Source organism: Elephantulus edwardii, unplaced genomic scaffold, assembly GCF_000299155.1.
Source record: "Elephantulus edwardii isolate Elephantulus edwardi_28Jun2011 unplaced genomic scaffold, EleEdw1.0 scaffold00403, whole genome shotgun sequence".
Taxonomy (NCBI): Eukaryota; Metazoa; Chordata; class Mammalia; order Macroscelidea; family Macroscelididae; genus Elephantulus; species Elephantulus edwardii.
Genome location: NW_006400153.1, coordinates 448,332 through 454,443, shown reverse-complemented (window position 1 = coordinate 454,443; position 6,112 = coordinate 448,332).

Below are 6,112 nucleotides of genomic sequence, written 5' to 3'. Positions count from 1 at the left end.
TAAAAGTTGGTAGAAATCATCTATTTCTTCTTCTTTGGCTCTGGTTGTTGGTGCATATATCTGAATGATAGTGGTATTCACTGGGCTTCCTTGTAAGCGTATTGATATAATCCTGTCACTCACGGTGTTGTACTACAAGATGGATCTAGAAATTACTTTTTTTACTATAAAGGCAACCCTATTTTTCCTTGTCTTTTCATCTCCAGAGTAATATATCATATGGTCATCCGACTCAAAATGCCCCATGCCAGTCCATCTCATCTCTCCAATGCCTAATATGTCAATATTTATGCGTTCCAGAGAGAGAGAACGAAACCAACACCAAGAAGATAAGGTTTACTGAAAGAAACGGAAGTATTATGAAAAGTGAAAAAATATACAAGAGACTGATCATCCAGTGTCCCTAGGGAGCAGATCAGAACCAAGAGAGCACCTCAGAACCCAGTGATCCTAGCAGGCCCAGTGGCCACAGTAGAGTAGAACAGAACGAAAGCCTGCCTCAGAATCCAGTGGCCCCTTTAGAAAACTGAAAGGCCACCCTAACCCCAGAGGCCCCAGAGGAGGCTGCTTCTGAGACTTTGGACTTCTGTTTAACCAAACCACAGAAAACTGAGATTGCCACTGCTGAGCCACAGTCACACAGAGTGAGGACTCCTATCTCCCGGCTGCCTGCGGTCAAGTGGCAGAGAAAATTGTCCATCAGATTGGAGAATTGAGTGACATATCTAGGGTAACATATCTTAGTCACTGTGTATATGGTAGCTTTTGTAGACAAATCTAACTCAAATATTCATTTCCAGTTTCAGTGGGGACTGTAGGAGAAAGACAGACAATTTGAATTATTTTTTCTTGTTGCCACCAGCATGCGAGCAGACTTCACACATGCATAATGTGTAAGAATCTGCATAAAAGTTTCACAAGAACGTGGAAACAGCCCAAATGTCCAACCACAGTTTAATGGATTGAGAAATTATGGTACATTCACACAATACAGCACATAGGAGCAATGATTTTGTAAATCACTACCTAAGTTGGGAGGGACTGGAGAGCATCATGCTAAGTGAACTAACTCAGTCCTATAAGGACAAATACTATAAGACCATTGTAGAAATAGACAACTAGTAAAACGTGTATGAGGTTGTAAGGGGGAGTCGGGGAAAGCAGAGGGGTAAGGATGGGTGATGGGGTAAAAATATGGTCCCACAATTTGATGGGTGGAGGGAGGGATGGGTTAAGGAAATGGGAAAGAGCTGGTGTGAAAAAAACAATAAACAGTTAACCAGTATAGAAGAAAAATTTTATATAAAAACCGTTTCTAAAAAAAAAAAAGCAACACCTTTAGTTTGCCGTACCCATGGAACCTGTGAGCAATTGCTTATCCTGTCTGAATGGAGAGCAAAACTTGTCAGACATAAATACCTGAGATCTTGCAAAACAACGGAGACCTATGTGCAACACAAACCACTACCCCATCACAAACACAGACCCCAACATCACCACCTTCCATCACAAGATATTGAATCTACTCACCAAGAGAGTCACATCTCAAACACATACTACAAACCTAGAATTTGAAAACTCCTATCAACTCCAGATAACAACTTTTAAAATCTGTAGCTCTATTAAAAGAATCATAAAGATAAGTAATTTGTAGCCAGCTCCACAGACACAACAGAACCTGCTTCATACATACCAAGATGAACCCCAAATAATTCAAGGATGGTAAACAGAATAAATATGTAAAGGGGAGTTCCACTTAGTAATCAAGAAATTAAAACGATGAAAGACTTTAAGACAAAATAAAAAGCTACAAGAATTTTCAAAATCATTATAAGACAAAAAGGGAACAACCAACAGAATAACAGGAAGATTGCATGAACATACAATCCAGATTAACTAGACCGATATTTAAACTTTTTCAATATATGGGATAGAAAAGATAGAACATAGAGTCAGTGAGAACTTCTAGGAGAAAAAGCAGAGACAATGTGGAAGGAAACGGAAGAAAACATAAGAATCGTGTGATGACAATAATCAAAACAATATACATGTGATCAGAATTCCAGAACAGGATGGAAGGAAAAGCACTGAGAAAACTGTGGAAAAGATACCAGAAGAAAACTTGCCAGGTATCATGAAAAATTAGAAAACATACATTCAAGAACTCCAAACAGGTTAGACCTCAAAAGAAAAAAAAATTATCAAAGCAGATGATAAGTTCTCCAAAATAAAACTTAAGAATAGAATACTAAAGTTGGCTTGAGAAAAATGGAGAGTTATTTACAAAGGAGAACCAGTTAGATTAAGCTCCAACTTCTCAGCAGGATCATGCAAACAAGAAAACAATTAGATGGCATATAAAAAGGTGGGGGGAATTACTAGACAAAAAGCCCATACCCAGTGAAACTACATCAAATAGGACAATTTCCAAGTTTATTTGTAAAGAGACCACAAATAAGCAAAGCTCTTCTGAAATATAAAAATAAAGTAGGAGGCATCACATTTCCTGGTAACAAACCCTACAACACAGCTGGAGTCATCAAAACAGCATGATTTTTATACAACTGCAGACACACAGACCAATGGAATAGAATCAAGAACTCAGAATTCGATGCATCTGGCTACTGTCAATTGATAGTTGACAAAGCAATAAAGCCCATTAAATAGGGAAATGACAGCCTCTTTAACAAACGGTGATGGTAAAACTGGACATCTATGCAGAGAAAGTGGCAATAGGACCTGCATCTCTCATCATAAAAAAAAAAAAAACCAACCAACCAAACCAGCTTCAGGTGGATCAGAAACCTAGGAGTAAGCCCCCACATGATAAAGATAATAAGAGGGGAAAAATAGGAGAAAATTTTGCAAGCTCTTGTCCATGGCATAAATAAGAAGATGGTTACATAATATGCCTCCTTTTTCTCCTACCCCCTTCCATTTTGAGCAATTATACACATCCTGACAATTATACTCATCCTGTTCCTATTTGCTAATTGTGAAACTCAAGCCAACTTCACATATGATGGATCGCCAAAAGGAAACACCAAGATGTATAAAAAATATAATTCTCCAAAACCAATCAAGAAGAATACTGAAAGTAGCTCATGAATAATGAAAAGTTACCTACAAAAGTGAACCAATAAGACTAAATTCCTTTTTGTCAGCAGAAACTATGTGGGTAAGAAGGCAATGAATGGGATGAAATGTGCTGCCAACCGAGAATACTGCACACAGAAAAACTGTCCATCAGATACGATGGTGAAATTGTGACATTCTCAGAAAAGCACAAGTTAAGGAAATCTGTGAAAACGAGCAGACTTAAAAGAAATACTAAAGAGGCAGCATAGAAAAGTGGACGGAATAAAGAAACTAACACTATCATGCAAAAAAGAACACAACAAATTGGAAGCAATAAACTTCTTCATCAATAATCACACTGAATGTGAATGCATGAAATGCACCAGCTAGTTAGAATTTTAAATTATTTTAATATATATAAAATAGTGTAGAAGAATGGATAATAATGCAAGACCCATCAATTAACTATAAAAGAGATACATCTGAGAAATTAGGGTAAAGGTAGAATAAAAAACAAGGGATGGGAAAGATGTCAAGCAAATGGCAAAAAACCAAAAAAACAAAAAAAAATAGACATGGCAATATTAATTCCTGAGAAAGAAAACTTCAAGGTGAAGAAAAGACAATGAAGGCCATTATATAATGATCAAAGTGTCAATAGAACAAGAAGACATAACCTTAATTAATACCTAGATACTGAATAATAGAACCGGGAATAATTAAAGACTAATAGATCTGAAGAAAGAAATAGACAACACCTCTAACATAGTATATTCCAATACATCACTTTCAATGAAGGACAGATTGACTAAAAAATAACAAAGACAGAAAAACTAAGTTATGCAATTAACTAGCTCGAACTTATAGACATAAATAGAACATTTGACCCAACAAAAACTTGAATGTACATTCTTATTTCACACACATGGAATATTTTCTATAATAGACTATATATTAAGTCACAAAGCAAGCTTTGATAAATTCAGATACTACCAAGCATCTTCTCAAACCACAGTGCTAGAAAATTACATATCAACAATAGGAGAACAAAGTAAAAAAAAAAAACAACCAACAGAAAAACAAAACAACCAAACATGTACAAGAAATTTAATAACACTATGCTTGAACATACTGGATAAAAAAAAAATAACAGTTTCTCCAAACAAATATAAGTGAAACATAGCATACCAAGACTTCTGAGATCAGTTTAATCATGATATATAAAAACGTTGTAAAAAAAAAAGCCAACATATCCAACAATTAGAAAAATAATAACAAGCAAATCCCACAGCCTCTAGAAGAAAGCAAGTAATAATAACTGTTGCTGTTTTTATGCGTCATTGAGTCACCTACAACTCATAATGATTCCATGAACAATGACTCTGAATTTTGCTCTATCTTGAGCCAACCTCACTATCTCTGACCCACCTGAACCCATTGCCACAGTCACTGTGTCAATCCATCTCATCAAAGGTCTTCTTGTCTGGCAATGGCCACAAACTGGCCCATCCTGAACATGCTCAAAGTATGTGAGACAAACTTTCACAATCTTTGCTTCATCTTGGTTTCATTTGCTCAAGGATGACTCCCTTGGCAGTCCTGAGGTGTTCAATGCTCTTCTCCAGCACCACAACTCAAAGGCATTGATTCTTCTTCTGTCATCCTTAATCATTTCCCAGCTTTCAGATGTATTGATATGACTATGGCCTGGATAGGCACACCTTAATCTTTAGACTAACATCGTTGCTATTTAATACTCTGGAGAGATCTTTAACAGCAGATTTTACCAATGCAATTAATCTTTTGATTTCCTGACTGCTGGTGCCAAGGATGTTTATTGTGTATCCAAGCAAGATGAAATCATTAACAACTTCAATCCTTTTCCATCTATCAGATGCTACCTACTGGCCTGGTGGTAAATTTTTTTTTTTAATCTTCATCCAATTCTGATGCCACTTCCCTCTTCATAAAGCCCAGCTTCTTGAATGATCCAAACAGCATATACATTGAAAAGGTATGGGGAAAGGATACATCCTTGATATGCTTCTTTCTTGATTTTGAGCCATACAGGGTTCCCTTGCTTTGTTTGGACAATAGCATGGTCTGGGTATAGGTTTCACATAAGTACAATCAAGTGTTCTGGAATTCCCATTCTTTCAAATGCTAGCCATAATTTGTTATGACACACACTATCAAATGCCTTTGCATAATTGATAAAGAACAAATAGATATCATTCTGGTACTCTCTGCTTTCAACTGAGCAGAAATAAATGAAATAAAAGACAGAAAATCAATAGGAAGTATAAAAAAACCCAAAAGAACCCAGGAGCTGGTTTTTGAAAGAAAGAATTAATACACTTCACAAACAATTGACAATCCTAACAGAAGAAAGTGAAGACACAAACAACACAAATAAGAAATTAGTAGGTAATGTTACAACAGTACCAAATGACAGTAAGAATAATATGATCAAAAGCTATACTCCAACAAATTGAAAATCCATAAGAAATGGACAAATTCTTACAAATTCACACCCTACCTAAACTAACACTTGAGCAGACCCATTGCAAAGGAGGAAACTGAAAAGTTATAGAAAAACTCCTAACCAACAAAAGCCCTAGTTCACACAGCTTCACTGGTGAATTCCACCAAACATTAGGAGAAGACTTTATAATGTTTGCCATTCCTTCTTAAAATATTTGTGGAGATAGAAAAAGGTGGAACACACCATATTCATTGGATAAAGCAAACATAACTCTGATACCTATATCAGCTAAATAAAACTATAGAAAAATATCCTTCATGAGCATAAATAGAAAAATTCTCAACACAATCTTAGCCAATATTGTTGTTGTTATGTGCCGTCGAGTCGTTTCCTACTCATAGCGACCCTATGCACAACAGCCCTAAACCCTGCTCTATCCTGCGCCAACCACACCGCCTCTGACACACCCATCCCTATTACCCCAGTCACCGAATCAATCCATCTGATAGAGGGTCTTCCCCTCCTGCGCTGTCCCTCCACCCTCCCAAG